Genomic DNA, 27,455 nt, shown 5'->3' with positions numbered 1-27,455 from the left:
GAGGTTTTTAAGGTCAGGCTTGACAAAGCCCTGGCTGGGATGATTTAGTTGGGAGATTGGTCCTGCTTTGAGCAGGGGGTTGGACTAGATGACCTCGTGAGGTCCGTTCCAACCCTGATATTCTATGATTAAGCCATTGTGGAACATTAGTGAACAAGCCTTTGATTGCTTCTTCCACACCCATGAAGAGGAGACGAGCACAAGCCCTCCTCCCATCATCTTGAACTCTGGGGGAGGAGAGGAAGGGAATAAAAATGCTTGTCAAGAAGAAATTGTTATCTCTATGCTGCTGGAACTCTGAGGGGCAAAGATTTCTAAGCATAAGCAAGAGTTCCCCAGTGCTTGGCCTGGGTTAACCCTAAAGGACATATAGACCTTGCTAATTATAGAAGCTTCTATTACCTTTTGGAACCTCAGACTGTGTGCCTATGTTTACCTGATTTAACCTTGTAAATAACTCACTACTTTCCCTTAGATAATAAATTTTTAGGTAACTTATTATAGGAGTGATGACAAGCATTGTCTGGTTTCAGATGTGAGGTGCAATTGACCTGGGGTAAGTGACTGATCCTTTGCGGGAAGGAGTAACCTGAATATTGTTGTGATTTTTGGTGTAATGGACCATTTATCACAAAGGCAGGCTTGCCTGTGCGGCAAGATGGACCGGAATGCCCAACGGGATTGTCTGTGACTCCACGTTAAGGCTGTTGTAGTGCCTTAGGCGTTAACACTTGGTACTTGATTAATGAAATCTAAGTCTAGAACCCACAACCGGTGTGGGGTTTGTGCCCTGCTTCTTAACAGTGTGCCCTAATGCTCATGCTTGTGAGCTACTCCAGACAGCTTGACAATGGCCAAAAGGGCTAATACAGTCCTTGGATGCATGAACACGGGACGAGTGAGTAGGATAGAAAATGTATATTATCTTTGTATTTGGCCCTGGTGTGACTGCTACTGGAATACTGTGTTTAGTTCTGGTATCCCCAATTCAGAAGGATGTTGGTGTATGGGAGAGGGTTCAGAGGAGAGCCACGAGAAAGATTAAAGGATTGGGAAAACATGCTTTACAGTGAAAGACCCATGAAGCTCAATCTATTTCGCTTTAAAAAAAGAGAATGTTTGAAGGGGTCCTTGATCACATTCCGTAAGGCCAGGGCTACACTTCAGACATATATTGGTATAACTACATCATTCAGGGGTATGAAAAATCCACGCCCCTGAGTGCTGTAGTTATACCAACCTAACCCCCCACCCTCTGCGTTATGTCGACGGGAGAGCTTTTCCTATTGACATAGCTACCACCTCTCCTGGAGGTAGATTAAAAGAGAAGCTTTCTCAACAGCGTAGGAGCCTCGTCACTTAAGCACTACAGCGGCCCAGCTGTGTCAATGCAGTGTTTTAAGTGTAGACCTGCCCTAAGTATTTACATGAGGAACAAATGTGATGAGAGCTCTTCACTCTAGCAGACAATGGTATAACAAGGACCAATGACTGGATGTTGAAGCTAGACAAATTGTCTGAAACCATGTGCAAATATTTAACACCTAGGGTAACTTAACTGTTGGAACAATTTGGGCTGTGATGGATTTTTTTCCATCACTGGAAATCTTTAACTGGATGTTTTTCTACAGGAGCTGCTTAGTTCAAACAGGAATTAATTCAGGGAAGTCCTAGGGTGTGTCTTATGCAGGAGCTCAGACGAGATGATCACAGTGGGCCCTTCTGCCCTTATAATCATGGAAGTTAAAGGCGTCAGCAGGACCCATTACAAACCCTGGACTGCGCCCCTGAGATCACTTCTTCCCACAGGTATTTTCCCAGGAAAAGCTGGAAGTGGCCCAGGAGTAGGGGTGGGGCCATCATACACCTTATTGGGCCAGTACACTCCTTTATAAATTGTGACAGCTACCATTTTAGCTGACATACCAGGGACCTCTAGAGATAATAGCACAAGTCTCTATAGCTTGAACTGTAACACACTGTGATCCTCTGAATAGGCTACAGAGGGGGATGCATAACACAGCAGCAAGTGGGTTATATAATAACCAAAACAGCCTTTATAGATAGAGAAGGTATTGAATACCAGCACAGGGGGTTCATGTGTGAACCCTTGATATAGATTGTTTATAACAATGGACAGATCTTCACCTGGTGTAAATCAGTGTCGCTCCATTGACTGTACCAGGATTATATGTGAGAACAAGTTTCTCCAACACCTCCAGACACTTACCCTCCTTGAGCACGAATTCCACCGCAAAGGTGAAATTTGAAAACTAAATGGCTTTGAGTTACGTGAGGTCACTGAGATGGATGGACATAATGGACCATGGGGATCATCCAGTCTGGTCTCCTGCATCATGCAGATGACCGAACTTCTCCCAGTGATTCCTGCATCAAGCCCAATGACTTGTCATTCAACTAGAACCTATAGAACTGAGACAACTCTGAACATATAAAGCTGGGAGCTGATGCTTTGAATGGAAGTTTGGGTCACTCTCCAGCCTGCCCCTCAGTAGGGATTACAACTAGGGAGAAGCCAACGCGTTGCTCTTAGGATATATTTTAAATATAGGCTTTTCTATTATACTCATCACTATAACATATGACGAGCGAGTAGGGTATTTAGCTACGCTCGTTGTCCCCTTGGAGACAGCTGTTCGGCAGTGTCATTCGTTAATAATGGCCAGTGGAGCCAGGACACCAGCCCAGACCTATGGCAAGTGGAATGGCAAAGTTTCTCTCGTGGAGGAGAAATACAAAGGCCCTCGTATTTGTGATGCTGATCCCTTTCCCCATTGCACTCATGCCTACAAATCTCCATCAAGCCCAGCTGCCCGCTCCAGGCCACCCCCCGTCCATTAGCACGACAGTAGTGGCATTTTGTTTATTTAGGAGGGAATGCAACATTTGTTAAATTCCCTCTAACCCCAGAGAGCCGGATGTGAAGGAGGGTAAACTCCACCCGCATGTCCGGGTGCTGTGGGCAGGGAAATGGGATTGTTCCATGTGAGGGACAGTGAACAATGGGTCCTGAGTACGTGGCAGGTTTGCATCATTGTGAGTGGGCCCACTGGGCCGGAGCGACATTACAGTGTGTCAAGCAGTGAACAACGCGTACTTGGAGATCAGTGAGTTCATGCTCCTCCCTCAGCACCCTGCTCTCTGTCAGCAAACTCTCTATAAATACCCGGATTCCCAGCCTCACCACTTCACCGCTCCTAGATCCAGCATCTCTCTACTTCTCTTCTCTCCAGACTTGCTGAGATCCCAGCCGACCTCCAGCCATGAGGATCCTCTACCTTGTGTTTGCTGTTCTCCTGCTGGTCTCCTTGGCCACTCCAGGTGAGATGTCAACCTATGTAGGATGGAAACAGGGATAATGGAAGGGGATCTGAGGGGTAACATTAAGGACTCAGGCTCTCAGGCAGTATTCAGGGGTGTTTTGTGGACAATCTGTGCCAGGATGACTGTGAGCACAAATTAGGTGTCCCATTGTCTATGCATTTTTAGATGTGCAGCTGCTGATAGACAGCCCTGAGCATCTGACTCTCTGGGTTCCTCTCTATCAAGTCACTATGGGACTCTGTGTAAGGAGGATTCCCTAAGGACAAGCAGAGAATTCCACCCTCTCTCCAACCATCAGAACTCAGACACCTGGGCCAACTCTCTCACCTGTGGCTGTGATCCTAATGTTAAACACCTGGATCCACATTAGGCACAAAGACCAAACAGGCCTGATTTCCAGAAGTCCTGATCACCCACAACTCCTTTGGATTCCTTCTGAAAATCAGGCCACTTTTATGTGGATACCTTGATGCAGCTTTAGGTGCCTGACAATGGAAAGCCAAGCGTGAGAACTCTGGCCCCAAATTCTAAAGAGAAGGACTGAACAAGGATGTTCTTTACTGCACTCAGGGGTGTCCTGTGAGCTGTGATTTCAAGGATGTCTCTGTTTTGGAGAAAACAGAGTAACTCTAGCAGCTGCCTTCTCCCAAATTCATCCTAAATTAGGGTATAAGCAAAAATGTTCCAGCAGCCCCCCTCCCAGCAGTTCAGGATGTGTTCATGGATCAGATCCTGCTTCCCTTGAATCACTGGGAAGGGCTAAAGAGGAAATTTCTCTTTATTATTTTAAAGGTAACTTCTGAACCATGATCTGGGTGTAATTCAATGCAGTGGTGCCTTCCTGAGTCTGCAGAGAGCCTGAAACAGTAGCTCTAAGAGCAATGGAAGTTCTTCTCCCATTCAGCGCAATGGCGTTTTAACAGTTATCTATTTTTGTGAGACTTGAAGAGCTAGATTTTCAATTAATACAGTTGTGTGTTTAATCTGCACACATGTTTCCAGGAATTGTTTGTGCAGCTTGAGTTTTCATAAGTTCAAATGGGCAGGAGCTGGATTTTGCTATCCCTGTTGTACTGTAGTGGGACAAACGCTGCCATTGGTTCCATAGAAGTAATTCTCGCCTCCCCCATAACTTGGTCCTCTCCTTCCCCAAACCCCCATTGTCTCCTCTCTCCCACACCCGCTGCCCTTCCCCCTCTTCCATTTCGCTTTCTTCTATTGTCTCCACCCAGCCGCTTCCACCTCTCTCTACTCTCTCTCCTTTGCTCTGCTGTCCCCTTCCACCTCTCCCTCCCTCTTCCCAGACTCCTGAGCTGTCACACTGAACACCTCCCCATCTTCATTTCCCCTTCTCTTCCCACCAATCCCCACCTCCCCAAAATCCCTCTCTTCCTTTTTCACTGTCGTTTGCCCTTCTAGCTCTTCTCCCTTTTCTGTCAGTCTTCCCCTCCCAACACCCCTTCCCCCCCCAAATCCAGTTTCAACACCCACCCCCTTCCTTTCTCTCCACCAGCCCCTTCCATCACTCCTTGCTTTCTCTGTCTCCATCTCTGAAGTCCCTCCTGCTTTTGCCTGTAGCCTGCACTCACCTGCCCTGGGACCCTCGCACTCACCAGGCCCCTGGCCAGTGAGTCTCTCCTAGTGAGATGCCATTGGACTGACAAGAACCCCACTTTTCTTTCCAAAGGGGCTCCCCCAATACCCATCCACCAATATCTGACTCTGGTGTCTCTCAGGACATCAGGTGGGAGGAGATTAGAGCCCTGGTACCTATAGAGGCAGATCTCACCAGGGAGGGGCTGGGATGGGTGCTCTCAAGGGGGACACTAACCATGTAGAGGGAGAGGCCTCAGGAAGGGGAAGGCAGCCACTAGCGTGGTGAGCAGCCCTTCCCCTCTAGGGCAAGAAACTGCCATTCAGCTTCCCAGTCAGTCTCCTCTCTTGGGATTGAGCATGAATGTGAGTGTCCGGGAATGGGTGTGATGCCGCTGGGGAAGAAACTGGGCTCTTGTCCTGTGTGGACTCAAGCCCAAAGTCCAGCCCCACCCATCAGTGCGGAATATGAACCACTGGGGGGCAGGAGGGGGGGCAGGGTGTGTAGTGGTGGGCATTGACTGTGAGAACCGTTTCTTTCTCTTACCTAACCCTGGACTCTCTCTCTCTCTCTCTCTGCTGCAGGCCATGGGCAGAAGAAGGGCTGTCCTGGTCGCTGCACCTCAAAATGTGGCAAATATGAGTATCCGTCAAAAATCCCCTATCCAAACTGCAAAGCGCTCTGCTGTATCTCCAGCAAAAAGGGGAAATGAGCGCGGAGGGCTCCACCCGCCCTGGAAGAGGAGCAGCAGCGGCAGTGGGTTCCCGACTGTTTAGCGGAAATGTTGTGCACTCCTCTCATTAAATAAGAGCAGATCTGGCCTTGGTGTGTGCTGTGTGGCTCACTCGTCTCTCAGGGGTCTCATGGGAGCATCAGGAAAAGCTCTTTAGCCCAGCCCAAGGGCCTGTTAACAGGAGTGTCGCTGACGGCTCAGGGAAAATCCCGATAATCCCTGATCTGTGTCTGCAAAATGGCTCCTGAGATGGGAAACAGCAGGAATGGGGAGCAGATTTACCCTATGGGGAGCGGATTTACCCTCAGTTTGTTAAAGGGGGGTTAGTGCTAAATTCTCGGTTTATTTGCAGAACAGGGACAGGCCAGGAGGTGTCAGAATTAAATTCCCCCCATGCCTGCTAGCCCTCCCCTGTTGGGCCCCTCCCTAGAAAGGAGAGAATAGTGCGGTGCCCACGGCTCATTCAGTCCTTGGCCTCTGCCAAGAGCATCCAAGTGTGGTCACAGGGTTCGGGGATGCAATCCAGACCACTGAGGGGTTGTTTCACCACCTGCCTTGTAACTAGGGTGGCCAACTTTCTAAAGTCTGAAAAACGGACCACCCCCCCAGTGCGCTCTGCCTCTTGCCCCTGAGGCCGCCTCTTGCCCCTGAGGCCTGGTCCTCTGCTTTGCCTCTTCCCCCGAGGCCCCGCCCCCTGCTCCACCTCTTCTCATGAGGCCCTGCCCCACGCTTGCTCCTCTGCCCCACTCCCCCACATCACTCACTGCTCTCCCCACTCAAATCCAGCCTGAGCAAACCCAAGCGATTTGCAAATCCCAACTCCAGCAAGCCGCCTGGGGTGCAGGTCAGAAGAGCGCTGCGGCCACACAGGAGCAGCCTGGCGGCCTGGGACAAGCTAGGACACGGCCCTCCTGAACGGCCTCCCTCTGCGCTGCCTGCCCAGCAGCCCCCTTCCCTGCCCATTTGAGCCCTCCCCACCCCAGAGCTGCCTGAGAGTGCGGCCAGGAGCAGCACTGGCTGGCAGGGAATATCCCATGCCCACTGAGAGCCTTAACCCCACTCGCCATGGTCCTAGCACTCTGTCTTTTGCCACAGCCCTGCAATCCATACTCCTCAAAGGGGCCTGCGTGCTGCCACTTCAGGGTCAGGCTACAGACTGCCACTACCCCCCTGCCTACGGTAACCAGACCTTTAGTGTCCAGTCAATACATCTGACTGGACACTGCCAGGTTCTCTTTTTGATTGGACTTAATAATAATCACTAATGTATAATAGGCTTTCATAAAACACCTCACTGGATAAACTGCTATAATGCAGTAATACTGTATACAATCAGTTGGTTCAATTGCTTACCACTTGAGGTTCAGATCCCCTTGTCTTAATAGCCCAGATAAAGTTTCTCTTCCCTGCAGGAAGCTGTCTCCTGCCCCCCCTTGTTAGCATGATAGCTTTGTTTACCTAATATGTAAATGGACATTTATTGTCTCTGCCTGACACCTGGGCTGGTCAGAGAAGCAAACCCATATTCCTTTGTCTAGGGCAGACCCATTTACCAACTCCCCCAACATACCCAGCTTAACACATTTTAATCATCATTCCAGCATATATCCATAACGCTTAATATCACCCAGCCATCATGCAGGAATATTAATGATCAGTGAGTTAATAGTTTTCCAGTGACCTATCATAGATTCATCAATTCTAGGACTGGAAGGGTCCTCGAGAGGTCATCGAGTCCACTCCCCTGCCCGCATGGCAGGACCAAATACTGTCTAGACCATCCCTGACAGACATTTATCTAACCTACTCTTAAATATCTCCAGAGATGGAGATTCCACAACCTCCCTAGGCAATTTATTCCAGTGTTTAACCACCCTGACAGTTAGGAACTTTTTCCTAATGTCCAACCTAGACCTCCCTTGTTGCAGTTTAAGCCCATTGCTTCTTGTTCTATCCTTAGAGACTAAGGATACGCACAGTTAACAAAGCTTCTTAATGAGTTCTTGGTTTGTCTCATTCAATTAATGCAGAACTTCTGCTGCTATCTTTTGTTGAAATACTGGATCATGTTCCCACAACATTTTTTTTAACACTAACTTTAAAAAAAAACCTCTATCACTTTTACTACCCCGGATTATTTAGTCCGCTCTGAGCTCTGTGCTGTTAATTTGTGCAAAAGCCTTTTTTTTTTTTTAAGCAGTGCATACCCTTTTCCTTTTTTAAATTACTCATTTCAGGTTTTCACTATTTAGTAAAACACTTTTAAAGACCTCATTAGCTTCTAAACTCTGGGACCGTAACTTTTCTATCTTATTTTTTAGAATAACAAATTTTTTGCCAACTTTTTCTCGGTAGCACTAAGCTTATTTTTTACGATTGTTGCCTGCAAAGCCGTACTCACTAAATACAGTTCGTGAAGGACAGCTGCTGTTTACTTTGGATTTATGCAAACAAGTAACAGCCATTGTTTTCTCCCTGACCTCTCAGGAAACTTTTCCACTTCGTTTGTTTCCTCCTCTATAATGCTGATTCACTTTTTGAATTCATTTCTCAAGGTGGTTTGTAAAGTCTTAGACACCAGAAATATTCCTTATAAAACTCCTGCTTCAAGCTGGGCTTTCTTTGCCTTAGGATAAAACAATGCAAAACACCCTAGATATTTTTTTCCATGGCTACCAATGGGTCTTATTTTTTGAAAATTTCAGTGGCATTCATCAGAATTCTGCTGTGCTCTGCCAATAATTTATTTATTTATGGCATTTAATGGACCCACACCATGCTCTACCAAGCATTTTTTTTTATCTACTACTACTCTCTGGAGTTCCTTTTTCACCAGTCCCAGTCTTCCCCTAATACTTCCCAACCCATTTGAAGGGGACACAGAGCTCAATGACTCTGCTGTTTCCCCAGACAAATGAAAGGGAGCAGAAGTGAATGAGCTGAATCAGGCCCATAAGCATTTACTTCCCCATACCATCCACTTAAATTCCTCCCCTTCTAATCTCCAGCCTGAATTTGTTCGTGGCCAGTTTATATCAATTTTTTGTTGGACCAACATTGTCTTTTATCTTAAATAGCATCAGTATAAGATGAGAAGCAGTATAAGGTGAATAAGGAATTGGCAAAAGGGGAGAAGGCAACGGGTTGTGCTGAAAGGTGAATTATTGGACTGGAGGGTGGTTACAAGTGGAGTTCCTCAAGGACCAGTCTTGGGACAAATCTTATTCAATATTTTTATTAATGATTTTGGTACAAAAAAGAAGGAACGTGCTAATGAAATTTGCAGATGATACTAAGTCGGGAGATATTGTCAATACAGAGCAGGATCAGAACATTATACGGGAAGATCTGGATGACCTTGAAGACTTGAGTGACAGCAACAGGTCATACACTTAGGGTCTAATAATAAGAATTTCTGCTACCAGCTGGAGGCTCATCAGCTGTTAACGACAGAGGAGGAGAGAGACGTGGGTATGTGGGCTGATCGCAGGATGACGCAATGTGGCGTGGCTGTGAAAAAAGGCAAATGTGATCTTAAAATGTATTAGCTGAGGCATTTCCAGTAAAGATAGAGAAGTCTTAATGCCATTGTACAAAGCATTGGCAAGAGCTCACTTGAAGTACTGTGCACAAGCTCGTCACCTATATTCAAGAAAGATGAATAATTTCCCATGTGGCACCATGTAAAAGGCTTTACTGAAATCCAAAGTATATTAGATCTACTGCACATCCCTTATCTAAAAAATCAGCTATTTTCTCAAGAAGGAAATCACCTTAGTCAGGCATGATCTACCTTTGGTAAACCCACGTTGAATTGCATTATCTTTATGATTGGCCTTTATGAATTTAATAATTCTTTCCTTCACAATTTGTTCTAAAACCTTGCATACTACTGAGGTCCAACTAACAGGTCTGGAACTGCCTGGCTCACTTTCCCCCCCTTTCTTAAATATAGATACAATGTTAGCTGTTCTTCACTCATATGGTACTCCCACCGAATAGACAGATTTATTAATGTAATCAGGGTCTGAATGAGCTCTCCCCTGACAGCTAGTGATGAGCTGGGGGAAAAGACTTCAGGAACAGACTGTGTTTAGGTAGACACGCCCACTCTGCCTAGGTGCACAACATGTTGGATCTGCTTTGCCAAAATGATCACTTTTGAGTGCAGAGGTAATGACAAGTTATCCTTATGGTATGAGCAAAGGGCAGTAGAACTGTACTTAGCCTGCCCTGAGTGAGGGAATCACCTTAAACTGAACCTCACTTGCTAAGCAGGGTGTAGGGATGCCAAATCCCAGCAAAGGAGACATAAAATTACCAGCAAATTCATGACAGGGAGGTGCTTCCAAGTATGACTACCATACCACGCCTTCTGTTTAGATAGTCCAGTTTGTTCAGCATTTATTACATTTTCCAACCTCTTCCTGGACCAAAGTATGTGTTCAGATACAGGTTATCTCTTCTCTTTAGTAAAGGTTCTTAGTTCGTGTATGTTTTGGGGGCGCAGGGGAGGACAGGGTGCAAGGAGACCTTGCATGTTACTGGTCAACCTCCTGTGGAGCTGCACATCATCTCCAGAGCTAAGCCTATGCAAAGAATCAATCCATCACCCCTCCTGGGCTTCCTTTGTGTTTCTCACTCCCATTACTCAGCATCCCATGCTTAGCTGTTGGGAGGAGTTTCCTGCCCGGGAAATGGCTGCCTCCTCCCCTTTGTTAGGTGGGTCATTAGCATTTTCACTGACACCTGAGTCCTTGGAAAGACCCTCTACCTTCTTTAAAGAGGCAGAGTTAGTTTTTACAAGTACATTAGGAACAACATCTTGCAAAAGTGGGACCTGGATTGGGATGCCCTCTGTCACCCCTCTCTCTGTTCCCAAGGGGTTCATTGTGTGACTGCTCCCCTCCAGGAGGTCAGTTACACAGTTCCCTCTCAAGACCTGAGCCACCGGTAGGGTTCCTGGGAGCACAGATGCAGATCCAGCAAACTTCTCCTGGGTAAACCCTTCCAGGTAATTAGTGAAGAGACATTCCTGTACTTCCCTACATCCCCGCCTAACTTCCTTCTCTGGGCCCCCCTCTAAGGCACACACCTTTGTGCTCTCTAGAGTGGCATCTATCCCCTGCGCAGCTGTAGGCTCATAGCCAGAACAGATCTTTCACAGATAAGGACTGTACTCTCCTCCCTCTTCAAATTGGATTTGCCTCCAGTTACAGAGCCCATGAATCTTCACCCACCACAGCGGTCTCTAGGATTCCATCCCCTCCTCTAGGGTTCCCTCTAGGACACATCTCCCTAAGCATTCTAGAGTGAGGTCTATTCCTTGCTTAACTGCAACCTCCTGGCAGCCAGTAACCTGGACAGTCTTCTTACAGTCAGAAAAAACATTCCCATCCCCCAAAGAAACAGCCACTGGGCCATAGGAGTTGGTCTCAACCACACCCACACCTGGTAGCAAACTGCTTTTCATGGCTGCAGAGGAATTGAAGAGGCACTCTCCTATTTCCCCAGCAGTTTCTGTGACTTTACTATTTCCTTCTGGGGCTTCAGCACAAGATCCGTCCTTGTTGCTGCCAGACCCCTGGACAGCCTGAGCCACATTGAAAAAGTTGTTCCCCAGTAATATTTGGGTTGGGTTTTGGGGAACAGCAGCAACTGTTAATTCAGCTTGCAAATTTTCAGTTTCCCTGTGCACTTTAGCCAAAGGCACAAGGATTTGGTGACCTCCTACTAACAAAAGCTCTGCCATCTGTCCTGGCAGTACGTGTTTCTCCTGAACAAGGTCTCTCCTGACCACAGAAATTTCTGCACCAGTATCTCTCCATCCAGGGAGCAAGTTGCCATTTATTTAGACAGCCTTTATGTGCTTCTTGCCAGTCTGTGCAGTGGCAATCTTTAGAACCCCTGTATGATGAGATGCCTGCTGCCTATTCTCACTCAGCGCAGGCATTTATTCCTCAGGTGTTCAGTGGAATTACAATGATAGCACCTTCTGGGCTCTTCTCTTTTTACAGGAGATTTGGGACAAGGACTGGAAGAATGAACTTGGGGAGGTTACTGTCCAGCCTCCCATCCACCGTCCTTCTTCCCAGGGGTAAAACGGGAATCCTGCTTCCCACCAAACTTAAACCACTCTGCCTGTGATTTATTCTTAAGAGGTGCTTGGGATTGTTCAAATTCATCAGCAAAACTTGCAAGTTCTTCACCCGTTTTTACCTTTTTATCCCATAAACACCGTTTTACATCATCACTAGACATATTCAGGAACTGTTCCTGAGCAACCAAATCACACATTTCTTCAAAGCTTGAAATACCTTTTCCCCTTACCCACTTATCCAGTAAATCTCTCATTTGGTTTACATAAGCCACATTATTCAATCCAGCCCCTCTCAAGGTTTCTAAATTTTATTCTATAAATTTCAGGTGTAATCTGAAACTATTTTAAAACCAGTTCCTTAAATTTACCATAGTTTGAAGCATCACCCATTGGCATCTTATTGAATATATCCAGAGCTCTCCCAGACAACTTTGCAACCAAAGTGGTCATCTGTTGATCCTCAGGAATCTCATGGAGCACACACAGCCTCTCAAAGGTGATGAAGAATTCAGCAATGCCCCCAGTCTCTTTGTATGCAGGACCCAACTGCTCCCACTTGTGGATTTTTGGGGAGGTGGGGCTCCCTGGTGTGGGTTCTGTTTCCTCCATTCCAGTAAGGCCAGTTCATGCTTTCCCTCTTTTTCTTTCTCCTCCATTGCTAGCTTCTCGGCTTCACTTTCTTTATCAGCCTTTAGATGCCTCAGTTCCACAGCTTGCTTCTGGGCCTTCATTTCTTTGTCTCTCAGTTCCAAGGCAGCTTTTGGCCTGGCTGCTTCTGCCTCCATTTCTTTGGCTTGTAGTTCCATGGCTAACTTCGGGGCTTCCAGGGCTTGCTTCTGGGCTTCCATGGCCTTCTTGTGGGCTGCTTTTTGTCTGGCTTTTTCTGCTTCCTGGAATTCCATACGTCTTTTGTGTTCATTTTCACTTTCTTCTGTCTGCAGTCTGTAGAGCTCCGACTTTTTGGTAGCTTCACTTTCACTCAATTTCCTACTTTTCTGCCCCTACTTCCCCTGCCTGAAATAAGAAAACAGAAAATAACAAACCAGTAACCACTTTTGTCTGTTCTCAGGCCAACACACTTAAAACTCACTTAAAATCACCACCGTGTCTCAGAGCAATAATCTGTGCACACTACCCTGCTCGCTGCGCCACTGTGACGGGTTGGATCCCACTTCTGGGGTTCCACTGAGCCCAGAGCCCACCCGTTCCACCAGCCTGGGCTCCCTCATCTTGTCCTGATATATACACACGCACATACACACCCTGCTGTAGCATCACACACAGTCTGCAATTATCTCTGTGTGGGAAGACGCCATTCGGGGAATTGCCCAGCACTCTGGCGCACACAACCTCTGGAGTATAAACCCAAAATTACATTATCTTGCATTGTATAGAGATCTATACAGCATAAGCTTATGAAATTCACCCCCTCCCTCAATGTGGAGGATGATATGCACAGCTTCCCCTCCCCACCATTATAAATTGCACAAACTGGGTTTTAGAATAAACAAAAACAAGTTTATTAACTATAAAAGGTAAATGTTAAGTGATTATAAAGGATAGCAAACAGAACAAAGCAGATTATTGAGCAAATGAAACAAAACATGCAACTAGGCTTAATACATTAAAGCAATTGGCTACAAATAGTAATTTCTCACCCTAACTGTTGTTTTATGCAGGTTGCAGAGTTTCTTGAAGGTGAACTGCACTGCTTGCAGCTTAAATCTCCAGCTGTTCCTTTCACAGGCTGACCTTACTCACCTGGACTCAGCCCCTGCCTCCCTCAGCTTAGATCCTTTGTTTCTTCAGGTGTTTTCAGCAACCTTTCTTTTTGGGTGGGGAGGCAGTGGAGAAGAGCCCAGATTAACTCACTCACCAGCCTTAAATAGGATTTGCATATGGCAGGAATCCTTTGTTTCCCAGTTTGACCCCCACCTCCTTCCAGTGGAAAAATACCAGAAGTCAAAAATGATGTCCAGTACCCAGGTGACATGGTCACCTGACCCTGCAGTGATAAAGCAGCATCCCAGGAAACGTCTCATAAAGGAGGGAGATTAGTATCTTCAAAGTCCTATTGTCCTTCCTAGTGGCCCATCCAGGCTGTCTGCATACTGTCTTTGCTTAGCTATACCTTAACCAATCTTTTTACTGAAATGTAACTAACCAATCCTAACATACTGTAACATGGTTATTTAACCAATTATATCCCACCACCTTAATTGGTTTACACCCAACAAAATTAATTATACAGCAGACAGAAACAATCACAGAACCAGACAGAGATTATACAGACAAACAATAGGGAAGTAGAGACTACAGTGATAGAACAATACCGAAATGAGAATTTTACACCCCAGCTTTTGATAAGTGAGTTCTTGCCAGACAGGATGCTATCAAACTAAGTTTCCTTTTACATCTTTTAGGCTTTTCCCTTTATTTGGAGGTGATAGATTGGACGACCTAACAGCCTCAGGTTGCCTTGTTTCAATGTGACTAGTTTGGAATGTGAGGATGTGACCATTCGTTTTCCAGCTCATGGCTGTCTCTGCCGCTTAGCCAAAGGCTTTAGCCTAAGAACCAGGCCTCAGACTGTCACAGTAAGAAACGGCCCTTACACCGGCAGACAGTGATTTTGATTTTTTTTCTTTTATACCTTTATAACTAGCTAAGTGACAAGAATACACCTAAATTTTTAAAGTGTAGGCCTTTGCAGACAGGCCTGAATATCTATATCCGAAGAGTCCCCACTACCCACTGAAATCTCTGAGGGGGGGTTAAGTGGGCAACTGGTAACTGCTGATAGTGGGGGGGGGGGAGGGGACAAAATGGCAGCCCCCCTCCTCACCACCACAGTCACAGTCAACTTCCTGGTGACTGCCAAGGCATCCTACAGCAACACCCTCTTGACCACGGCACCCCCTGACCACAGTGCCCTTGCTGGTCGCTCATGTTAAGGCCGGCCCTGCCAGGATCAGCCTTAGGGAAAATGACTCCCTTGGTGAACTTGTATTTTGGTGCCCTGGCCCCTGCTGCCTTCCCCAGCTCCCCACCTATCCCCGTGGTCTGCGCTGCCTCCCCCGTCCCCCACACCCATCCATCTGCCTTCCCAGTCTCCCAGCCCCACACCCATCCCTGCTGCCTCCCTCAGACTCTCCCCTGGCCTCTGCTTCTCCCCGAGCTCCCCACCTCAACCCCAGTACCGGCCCCCATTGCCCCAACCCTCGAGCTCCCTTTTCTGCACGCCCCAGGCAGGTTAGTTCAGAAGTACCCATGCAGGTAACTGCAGCTGCTGGCGAAGGGACAGACTCAGCCGGCTGTCCTGCCCCCCCCGGCAGAGAGCTGTGCTGCCAGCCCGGTTCACTTCCCTGCTCTGGGTGCCACCTCGTGGGGCTCAGTGGGAGTGCTAGCTGCTGGTGCCCTTCAGCTGCGCTCAGCCCAACTACCACCCTGGCAGAAATCTGGGGGGGATGTGACCCCATGTGCCCCCAGCATGCATCGCCTGTATCAGAATGCGATGTTGCACCAGACAGACCGCGGTAGCAGGACAGAGGCAGCCGTGGCCAGCGGCAGCAGTGTGAACGATGGCGCAGCGGCCAATGGTGGCCGAGTGAATGGCTGCAGTAGTGGGCAGTGACGGCAGAGTGAATGGCAGCAGCTGGGAGCCAGTTGCAGCAGCAGCAGCTGAGGGGTTGTTTGATGCTTCCCCCTGGGAGGGGAGATGAACGCACCTCTGAATTCTGGTTCTTTGCTGAGGACGGACAGCAGCTGGGCAGGGGGTACAGTGGAGAGAGAGGGGAGTGGCATGTTAAAGTAACTTTTGTTTGTCATACTTTGTGATGGGGCCCATTTGCTGCAGGTGGTGCCTCCTCCTGGCCATCCTGGTAGAGGTGCCAACTTTCTAATTGCACAAAACCGAACACCCTTGCCCAGCCCCCTGCCCCACCCTTTCCCCGAGGCTCTGCCTCTTCTCTGAGGCCCCGCCCCCTTCCAGCTCCCTTCCCACTGTCACTCACTCTCCCCCACCCTCACTCACTTTCACTGGGCTGGGGCAGGGAGTTGGAGTTCAGGGAGGTGGGAGGGCTCCAGCTGGGGGTGTGGACTCTGGGGTGGGGCCAGCAATGAGGGGTTCAGGATGCAGGGGGGGGTGAGGGCTCTATCTGGGGGTGCGGGCTCTGGGGTGGGGCGAGCAATGAGGGGTTCAGGGTGCAGGAGGGGGTGAGGGCTCTATCTGGGGGTGCGGGCTCTGGGGTGGGACTGGGGATGTGGGGTTTGGGGTACAGAAGGAGGCTCTGGGCTGGAGCCAAGGGATTTGGAGAGTGGGATTGGGCTCAGGGCTGGGATAGGGGTTGAGATGCGGGAGGGGGTGCAAACTCCAGCTGGGGGTGTGAGCTCTGGGGTGGGGCCAGGGATGAGGGGTTTGGGGTACAGGAGGGGGCTCCAGGCTGGGGCTGAGGTGTTTGGAGTACAGGAGGGAGTGCAGGCTCTGGGAGGGAGTTAGAGTGTGGGAGAGGGTTCTGACCTGGGGCAGTGTGTTTGGGGTGTGGGTCTGGGAGGGAGTTAGGGGGTAGGAGAGGGTTCTGACCCAGGGCAGGGGGTTCGGAGTGCGGGGGCTGGGAGGGAGTTAGGGGGTGGGAGAGGGTTCTGACCTGGGTCAGGNGGAGTGCGGGAGCTGGGAGGGAGTTAGGGGGTGGGAGAGGGTTCTGACCTGGGTCAGGGTGCGGGGTCTGGGAGGGAATTAGGGGATGGAAGAGGGTTCTGACTTGGTGCGGGGTCTTTGAATTGATGACTATATTTTTAGCTTTCGTTAGTGAGCCAAGGTTTTTAATCCATCTGAATATTCCATTATACTTCTACTTTCGCCCCTCTGTTTATCTTACTCTCCAATCTGCTATGATGCTCTCAAATGTAAACAAGGAGAACCAGCTACTATGCCCCAGACCAGCGTTCGGTTGACCATCAGTGTGTGTGCTGTGCAGCCCACAGAAGGGCACCTCTTGACAAGAGCCAGATCCCACCCTCACATGGATAGAGATTGCAGTGGTCCAGAGTAGGGTGGGATCTTCGATTGACATTCCTTTCATGTTCCTGTGTGCAAAGGTAAACGGGGAAGGGTCTGGTGACATGACTCTATTTGACAACACATTTGGCTTCATGTTAAGATGTTTAGGGGGAACAATAGGGACCCTGAGGCCTGTCTCTTTGCAATGGGTGAAGAAGGAGTCTCTCCCCGCTATTGACAAGCTGACTAGTGGAGGTGACAGTGGTTGGTTAAACCTAGCATCTGATGGGTGGTTTAACAGTGAGGTCTTGCTCTGAGTTTATAGCAAAAATCACTGAGCTGACACAGTGAAGAGAGATTTGGTGGTCTCAGCAGAGAAGCCAAACACTGATTAAGCCATTGGGACTGAACTATCCTCTCCCAATGGAGATGGGCCTTCTGGGGGAGAACTGGGACACATTGGGGGGCAGGTGGGGAAGCATGTACCTGAACTATTCTGGCTTCTATCCCCACAATACAACTGGCAACCTTGTTGGGGGCCCCAGCAGGGCAGTGAAGGCCTGAGTGGGCTTTGGAGACTGACCTCTGCCCTAGAGGTGATCCCGCCAGGTTAGAACCCAGGCACGCTGGGCAGGGGCAGGCAGTATAAGGGAGCTTTTCCTCACACAGCCTCTGTCCATCCAGCCCCTTCCACCAGCACCGCATTCACTGAGAGAAAGTGCGGGGACGAATCCCACCAGTTGTTTTTCTTTCTCATGAGGCGTTTTGCAGATAAGGATCCGGGATAACTGGCCCTTTCCTGGGCCATTGGTAACCAGGCCATTGGGACCGCTCTGCACGAGACCCCTGAGAGACGAGTAAGCCACACAGCACATGCCAAGGCCAGATCTGCTCTTATTTAATGAGAGGAGTGAACAACATTTCCGCTAAACAGTCGGGAACCCGCTGCCGCTGCTGCTCCTCTTCCAGGGCGGGTGGAGCCCTCCGCGCTCATTTCCCCCTTTTGCTGGCGATACAGCAGAGCGCTTTGCAGTTTGGATAGGAGATTTTTGACGGATACTCATATTTGCCACATTTTGAGGTGCAGCGACCAGGACAGCCCTTCTTCTGCCCATAACCTGCAGCAGAGAGAGAGAGAGAGAGAGTCCAGGGGTAGGTAAGAGAAAGAAACTGCGCTCACAGTCAGTGCCCACCACTACACACCCTGTCGCTCCCCCCCCCCGCAGTTCATATGCAGTATTGATGGGTGGGGCTGGACTTTGGGCTTGAGTCCACACAGGACAAGAGCCCGCTTTCTTCCCCAGTGGCATCACACCAATTCCCGGACACTCACATTCATGCTCAATCCCAAGAGAGGAAACTGACTGGGAAGCTGAATGGTAATTTCTTGCCCTAGAGGGGAAGGGCTGCTCACCACGCCAGCAGCTGCCTTCCCCTTCCTGAGGCCTCTCCCTCTACATGGTTAGTGTCCCCCATGAGAGCACCAGCCCAGCCCCAGCCCCTCCCTGGTGAGATCTGCCCCTCCTGGCTGGTGGGAGGGGGTTGGGATGGGAAGAATGAAAGAAAAGGGGGAAAGGTGGTGGAAAAAGAAGAGGAAGCGGAAGAGCTGTGAAGTGGAGGAACGGGGAGTGGGAGGGGAAAAGGACAGGGGGCTGGTGGGGAGTGGGAGAGATGGCAGATGCCCTGAGGGTGCAGCAGAGTGAAGGGGAGAGAGTAGAGCGAGGCGGAAGGGGCGGGATGGACAGAATGGAAAATGAGGAGATGGAAGAGGGGGAAGGACAGTGGGTGTGGGAGAGAGGAGAGGATGGGCAGGGTTTGGGGGAAGGCGGAGCGATGTGGGGAGGGGAGATTTACTTCTGTGGAGCCTCTGGCAGATCTTGGCACTACCAGCACAGCAATGGTGGCAGAACCGAGCTTCTGCCCATTGGCACACACTGCTTTGGGACTCACGTGGGCAGGTTGGACACAATCGTATTCATTGAGGCATAAAGTTAAAGCGCCATTGAGGTGAATTGTGGAGTGGGTGGGAGTTTCCCATTGGTCTTAGAGTTGTTTCAGGCTCTGAAGACCCAGTCAGGCACCATTGTTACACCCAGTTCGAGTTTGAGATGTTACCCTTAAAATCCCAGTGATGGCATGGAAGCAGGATCTGATCCATGAACATACTCGGAACTGCACTATCCACGGGGTGCGCTAGAACTTTTTAGGCTTATATCATAATTCATGATGAATTTGGAAGAGGGAGGCTGGAAGAGCAGCACTGAATTTTGTCCCTGAAACCAGACCACAGGACACCCACTATTCAGTCCCTCTCTTTAGAATTTGGGGCCAGCGTTCTCGCACTCAAATGCTCATTGTCAGGCTCCTTAATCCATATCAAGGCACCCACATAAAAGTGGCCTGATTTTCAGAAGAAGTCCAAAGGAGTCGGGGTTGCACAGAGCCTCTGGAAATCAGGCCTGTTTGATCTTTGTGCCTAATGTGGATCCAGGTGTTTCACGTTAGGATCACAGCCAGGGGTGAGAGTGTTGGTCCCAGGTTCCTGAGTTCTGATGGTTGGAGAGAGGGTGGAATTCTCTGCTCATCCTTATGGGAAACTGCCTTACACAGAGTCCCATAGTCACTCACTTGAAAAAACCCAGAGAGCCAGTTACTCAGCTGCACATCTGGACACCTAATTTATGCTCACAGTTCGTCCACAAAACAGTTCGGCACAGATCGTCCACAAAACATGCCCCCACCACTGAATACTGCCTGAGAGTCTGAATCCTTTATGTTACCCTCAGATCCCCCTCCATTGTCCGTATTTCCACCCCACACAGGTTGACATCTCACCTGGAGTGGCCAAGGAGACCAGCAGGAGAACAGCAAACACAAGGTAGAGGATCCTCATGGCTGGAGGTCGGCTGGGATCTCAGCAAGTCTGGAGAGAAGAGAAGTAGAGAGATGCTGGATCTAGGAGCGGTGAAGTGGTGAGGCTGGGAATCCGGGTATTTATAGAGAGTTTGCTGACAGAGAGCAGGGTGCTGAGGGAGGAGCATGAACTCACTGATCTCCAAGTACGCGTTGTTCACTGCTTGACACGCTGTAATGTCGCTCCGGCCCAGCGGGCCCACTCACAATGATGCAAACCTGCCACGTACTCAGGACCCATTGTTCACTGCCCCTGCCCCTCATGAGGAACATGCACAGTTCCCTCCCCCCAGCACCCAGATGTGTGGGTTGAATGCACCCTCCCACACATCCGGCTCCCCAGATTTAGAGGGAATTTGACAAATTACACCTTGTTTTTTAACTAAAAAAAAAAAAAGCCACCAACTGTAGCGCTAATGAATGGGGGCTGTCAGTAGGGAGCAGTTTGCAATGAGCTTCTGAGTCAGGAGGACCTGACGGAGAATTGTAATTTTGAATATAATGGGTAGGGGATCAGCATCACTCATGCAGATGTCTTTCTCTTCTCCTCCCTCTGTAACAGAGACTTGAGCGATCTCCTAATTACAGGGTCTGGGCTAATGGTTTGTCTGAATTGGCCATTATCCATGAAAGAGCCTCCCAGAGAGTCATGTCAAGGAAACAGAAGGAAAGAAGTTAACTAAGATATGGTCTCCTCAGATTGTAGCATGATGGGCATTGTAAGGAAGCTTATAAATAAAGCCCCTGATGAAGGTCTTTGATATCACTCAGCCTGCATGATAACCCGACACATTCACACACAGGCTCTTAGCTGCAGCTCTTAACGTCAGTCCAGATGCACTCCAGTGCCTAACAATGCATTCCATTTGCAAACTCAAACAAGTTCACATCACGTTTGCTATGGAATTAGCCCTCAGGCAGGCCAGTGTCTGTCATGTGTGAGAAGAACATTGGTGCCCAAAGAATAATGTTCTAAACCATATTTGCAAGGTCATGTACATGAAATCCCCATGGTGAAGGGTGGGGTTGAAGAAGCATATCCCAGCTTTATGACAATTGTGTTGCTCGAGTTGGCTTTGGCGATCATCCGAAAGGGTAGCATAGACCACTGTGATCATCTTGTCAGATCTCTCCTTTAGCACAGGCCAGAGAATTTCACCCACTGAATCCTGTACCAAGCCTAAATACCTCTGGGTCACCTACAATGTGCCTTTTAGAAAGACATCCAACATTCAGTTAAAGACTTCAAGGGATTGAGAACACACCCCTATACCTAGGTAAGTGGCTTCACTGGTTAATTACCCACAGTGTTCAAATATGTGCCTTATTTCCAGTCTGAATCTTTCTACCTTCGACTTCCTATCACTGGACCTTGCTATGCCGTTCCTTTATCTGCTAGACTAAAGACAATGCCTCTAGCATGGGCTAGCGTCTCACTGTGTATGTCCTGAGAGTTAGATCCACTGAGGTACTTCAGTGCCTAAATCCACCATTGAGGCACCGCCAACATCCCCCAAGCCAATGCTCAGCTGCCATCTAAATTCCCACCGGCTACATGCACAACGCCGTCTAAGTCGCTGGTGCCACCCCCACAGCAACTGAGCTGCTCGGATCCCTCACTGACGCTGAAGTAGGATTCTCAGGCTAGGTATTCCCCCACCTACCTCTCCAGGGGGGCACAATCCTGTGGGCATACTCAGAGTACCCCTACAGGAGTGGGCCTCAAAAGACAGTTGGCGGGGAGCAGGTCAGGAGAGTGTATGTGTACATGCTAGTGTTTAGGGAAGGCTGCTTGAATTTCAAGGGACTAAATGGGCCCAGACAGTTGTTGCTAAGACTGAGGATCCCAGAAGGGGGGGTCATGGGTTGCCCCCCCTCCGGGGTGCCACCTGATATACTGGGGGTACCACTGAGCCTGCCTGTTCCACCAGCCTGGGCTCCCTTACCTTGTCCTGCTGAGCCAGGCCCTCAAGCCTCCTCCAGTGCACATCCAGGGACACACCCAGCTACAGAAAGACACAGACACTGAAATCACTGAAATCAGCTCTGTATGGGAAGACTCAGCTAGGGAATTGCCCCGCACTCAAGTGCACCCTTGGGGGTGCAAATCCAAACGTATGTCATCTTGCACTGCACAGAGAACTGCACAGCGTAAACTTATTGAAATTCGCCTCCTCCCTCAATGTGGAGGAAGCTTTTTGCATCTCCTCCCCAGTTATGAATTCAACAAACGGGTTACAGAGAAAACAAAACCAAGTTTATTAACTACAAAAGACGGATTTTAAGTGATTATAAGGGATAGCAAACAGATCAAAGCAGATTACTGAGCAAATAAAACAAACACAAACTAAGCTTAATACACTAAAGAAATTGGTCACAAGTAGTAATTTCTCACCCTAAATGTTGCTTTATGGCAGAGTGCAGGGGTTCTTGAAGACAAGCTGCTCTTGCTTGCAGCTCAAAACCCCTAGGTATTTCTTTCATAGGCCAGACACCTTTTCCAGCCTGAGATCAGTCCTCCCCCCACCCTCTTTGTCTTTGTTTCTTAGATGTTTCCAACAGTCATCCTGGGTGGGGATTCAAGGAAGAATGAACCTTGATTAACTACCTTCCCTCCCTTAAGTAGGATTTACATATGGTGGGAATCCTTTGTCTTTCAGTGTGATTCCCACCACCCTCAGTGGAAAAATATTGGTATTCTAAGATGGAGTCCAGTACCAGGTGACATGATCACATGACCCTGCAGTGTCAAAGCAGCCATGAGTCAAAGGCCATTTGTAGCATCCCAGGAAGCTTCTCAGGAAGGTGGGAGATTAACATCTTCAAAGACCTTTGTCCTCCCTAATGGCTCACTGATTTGTCCCCAGCTAACCAGCCAGACTGATTGCATTTTGTCTGATGGGCGTTCCCCAAGAACAAACACTTTTGTAATTGATACATAGTCAATATTCCTAACTTTAGATACAGAAATGATACATGCATACAAATAGGATTATCACATTCAACAAATAATAGCCTTTCCAATGATATCTCACATGACTTATCTTGCACTTCAGCATCTATAGACCTTCTTGGATGTAGCCATTAGACATCATGGTCCAGTTAATCCAGGTCTTACACTGGGCCCAGCACCATGGTATGTGTGCACCAGAGTCACCTCTATCTTTGTTTTAAGAAGCTTGGTTACATCTTGCAAGCACCAGTCAGTCTATCTTATACCGGTTAATAAGCAGCAGGTTTAAAACAAATAAAAGGAAGTATTTCTTCACACAACGCACAGTCAACCTGTGGAACTCTTTGCCAGAGGATGTTGTGAAGGCCAAGACCATAACAGGGTTCAAAAAAGAACTAGATAAATTCATGGAGGATAGGTCCATCAATGGCTATTAGCCAGGATGGGCAGCGATGGTGTCCCTAGCCTCTGTTTGCCAGAGGCTGGGAATGAGCGACAGGGGATCGAGCACTTGATGATTACCTGTTCTGTTTATTCCCTCTGGAGCACCTGGCATTGGCCACTGTCGGAAGACAGGATACTGGGCTAGATGGACCTTTGGTCTGACCCAGTAGGATCATTCTTGTGTTCTTGTGGTGCAACTTCCATGTGTAGCCAGGTCTTAAAATAAGTAGCTGGAACTCCTTGAGTCTCTCACACTGGGACGGCATTTCCAGCCCGTGAATTGTTCTCGTGGCTCTTCTCAGAACTCGATCCAGTTGTTCAACTTCTTTTGTAAAGTGTGGACAGCAGAACTCAGCACAGTATTCCAGCGATGGGGTCACCCATGCTGTTCAGACGAGTAACAGCACAACCCTTCTCTTCCTTGATAGTCACTTCCTTATACTGTACATCCAAGGACTAGCCTTAGCCACAGTATCACGCAGAGAGTTCATGTGTAGTTGGTTACCCACCATGACCCCTAAGTGTGTTTCAGAGTCACTGTTTTCCAGGGTACAGTCCCCCATCCTGTATACGTCACCAGTGCTCTTTGGTCCTAGACTTGTGACCTTTCATTTAGTTGTATTAAGTAGGGTTGCCAACCCTCCAGGATTGCCCTGGAGTCTCCAGGAATTAAAGATTCTTATGTGATGAAACCTCCAGGAATACGTCCCACCAAAACTGGCAACCCTAGTATTAAAACACCTTTTATTTGAATAGGCTCAGTAAAAGTGACCTGCCTGGTCCATTATTTACCACGCTGAGCATCAGCTGCAAACTTTGACCAGCACTGATTTTATAATTCCACCCAGGGCTTACATGCTTGGGTTATAACGAGAAATGAGAAAAGAGTGGAAACACTTCAAATGCTCAAATATCCCCACCAAAGCTCACCACAACCTTTCCAGGTTCCCCCAGCACACACTTACTGGAGTCATTCAGTTTTATTCTCAGGAACAAATCACATTGGTAAATGAACAGCCTGAAGCCATTACTATTCTCCAGACGTCAATTTCAATATTGTATATTTGATCGTCCAATTGGAAATTGGCATCATCTTGGTTAGTTATGTGAGTCACCCTGGTGGGGACCAGGAGCAATAGAATGACAGAATCATAGAATATCAGGGTTGGAAGGGACCTCAGGAGGTATCTAGTCCAACCCCCTGCTCAAAGTAGAACCAACCCCAACTAAATCATCCCAGCCAGGGCTTCGTCAAGCCTGACCTTAAAAACCTCTAAGGAAGGAGATTCCAACACCTCTCTGGGTAACCCCATTCCAGTGCTTCCCACCCTCCTAGTGAAATAGTGTTTCCTAATATCCAACCTAAACCTCCCCCACTGCAACTTGAGACCATTACTCCTTGTTCTGTCATCTATCACCACTGAGAACAGCCGAGCTCCAGCCTCTTTGGAACCCCCTTCAGGTGGTTGAAAGCAGCTATCAAATCCCCCCTCATTCTTCTCTTCTGCAGACTAAATAATCCCAGTTCCCTCAGCCTCTCCTCATAAATCATGTGATCCAGCCCCTTAATCATTTTTGTTGCCCTCCGCTGGACTCTTTGCAATTTTTCCACATCCTTCTGGTAGTTTGGGGCCCAAAACTGGACACAGTATTCCAGATGAGGCCTCATCAATGCCGAATAGAGGGGAATAATCATGTCCCTCGATCTGCTGGCAATGCTCCTACTTATACAGCCCAAAATGTCATTAGCCTTCTTGGCAACAAGGGCACACTGTCGACACATATCCAGCTTCTAATGTTATATACATTAATATATAACCTAATGTAACTTCTGCACCCATCTGTTCATGATCTATTTCCCATTGTGTGTGTCTGCTTTGGTGTCAGCTGGTCCCCGTCATATCACAAGATTGCACTATTCAGGGTTGTCAACTCGCATGGGTTTTTTTTAGTGAGTGATGGAATTTTGGTTGGGGCTAGAGATAGTCTCACGATTACCCCACCTCCTGGGCAAAAGCAGCCAATCAAGGCTGCTGTAGGAGGCAGGCAGAGCTATCACCCACCTCCCCTCTGGTGCTAGTACCATGCTCACAGGAGGGAGGGAGAAGGAGGGACCAGAAAAAGCCAGCAGTTCAGGGCATCTCCTCTCCTTCCTCCCCCATCCCTGTGAGCAATGGGATGGCTCCTCTGCTCCCATCATTCCTAGGAATGGGGAGAGAGGACCCCACAACAGCACCCCTTAGGGCCTGGAGGAGGGGACCCCAAGAGCTGTAGGAGGAGCAGAGATGAGGAGCAGAGAGGGTGAGGAGGGGAATTGATTGGGGGAGGGGCAGAATTGCTGGGCAGGGGGACCGATAGACATGGGGATGAGGGTTCCTACAACAGAGGCCAAAATCACCTTAGTAAACATGGAGACTTTGGCAACACTTATTGTCACACACATGCGGGGCAAGGCGGGAGTTCAAAAGTCAACAGATAGACTGAAAACACAATATAATCAGGTAACAAATTCCATGTTTTTTGTGCCAATCTCATGATTTTTCGGGGGGGGGGTCTGGCTCATGATTTTGGAACCCTGAGGGTTGGCAACACTGCTGTCTCACACACTCCGATAAAGACAGGGGCAGAAGTGTGATGGTCTCTCAGCTGCCCCAGGGACACCAGACCACGTGACCTATCAAGAGTTCCCAATGAATAACAACCTAAATATAAGGCAGGAGCTACGAGAGACCTTTGAGGACTTTCATACAACGGAGATGGACGGTGCCTTCTTGAACCACCTAGAGCCAATGAGGCTGACAAGGGAGAAGCGGGATAGTGGAGGACATGGACAGCAAGGAATCATAGAATCATAGAAGATCAGGGGTGGAAGAGACCTCAGGAGGTCATCTAGTCCAATCCCCTGCTCAAAGCAGGACCAATCCACAACTAAATCATCCCAGCCAGGGCTTTGTCAAGCCGGGCCTTAAAAACCTCTAAGGAAGGAGATTCCACCACCTCCCTAGGTAACCCATTCCAGTGTTTCACCACCCTCCTAGTGAAATAGTGTTTCCTAATATCCAACCTAGACCTCCCCCACTGCAACTTGAGACCATTGTTCCTTGTTCTGTCATCTGCCACCACTGAGAACAGCCGAGCTCCATCCTCTTTGGAACCTCCCTTCAGGTAGTCGAAGGCTGCTATCAAATCCCTCCTCACTCTTCTCTTCTGCAGACTAAATAACCCCAGTTCCCTCAGCTGCTTCTGTAGTACGAGCAATAAACCCAATGGGAGAGAGTCGCATGTTCAGCTGCTGCCCGCCATGTGCGTAGGCAATAGCAGGGGGCACTAGGGAGTCCTCTAAATACAGCTGTTTGGGGTGCGGGGGGTATAGGGGTGGGTAACAGGAGCCAGGGGAGATGGGGTTTATGGTGGGGTTATAGATACCACTTATCTACTGCACTCAGAATTGCTCAGTCCTTTATCCTCCAGTTACTCTTTAACCTGCCCTCCATCCCCATTCCACCTGACCCCAGAAATTCACTTCTTTCTCACACACCCCCAAATCCTCCTTTACCTCCCTCACCGCTACCACCAAGCCCTGGCTGGGAATCGCTGCCCCCTCATCCCCGGCTGTCTCCTTCCAGGGTCAGTATTTGGGGAGATTAAACTGATAAACCCAGAGTTCACTGGAAACTGTCCCAGCTCCTCCACCAATCTTCCCCTGCACACCAAGTCGCTGCTTCCATCCACCCACTTCCCTCTTCCAGGTCCCTGCTTCCTCCCCTCACCCCAATGCTCCATGCTTCTGTCAGTCCCTGCTTCCTCTCCCCTCACACAACCTCCAGCTCCCCCACACACTCACCCACCGACCCTTCTGGGCACCTGATGCTTCCCCCCCCCCACACACACACCATTTCCCCCTTCCCCTCTGGGTTCTTGTTACCACCATAGACGGTGTGTTTCATAGGCCTGGCGTGGCCCCACCCACGCTCCTCCCCTACTGTGGCAGGGCAGGATTTCCAGCCTGGCCATGCACTTCTGGTCTTGGGCCCCACTCTATTGAACATCATCATCAGTGACCTGGAAGAAAACAGAGTTTGCAGATGAAAACACTGATGGGGGAAGTGGTAAATAATGAAGAGGACAGGTCACTGATACAGAGGGATCTCGACTTCTTGGGCAACTGGGTACAAGCGAACAGTAAGTGTTGTAATATGGCTAAGTGCGAATGTATCCACATCGAGGAACAAAGAATGCAGGCCATACGTACAGGATGGGAGACTCTCTCCTGGAAAGCCATGGTTCTGAATCAGACTTGGGGTTCATGGTATATAGTCAGAGCTTCCAGTCCGATGCTGTGGCCAAAAGGGATCCTGGAATCCTTGGATGCAT

The sequence above is a fragment of the Trachemys scripta genome, chromosome 3 (assembly GCF_013100865.1).
Source record: "Trachemys scripta elegans isolate TJP31775 chromosome 3, CAS_Tse_1.0, whole genome shotgun sequence".
NCBI lineage: Eukaryota > Metazoa > Chordata > Testudines > Emydidae > Trachemys > Trachemys scripta.
The sequence above is the reverse complement of the archived record's forward strand: the minus strand, read 5'-3'. Positions refer to the sequence as shown.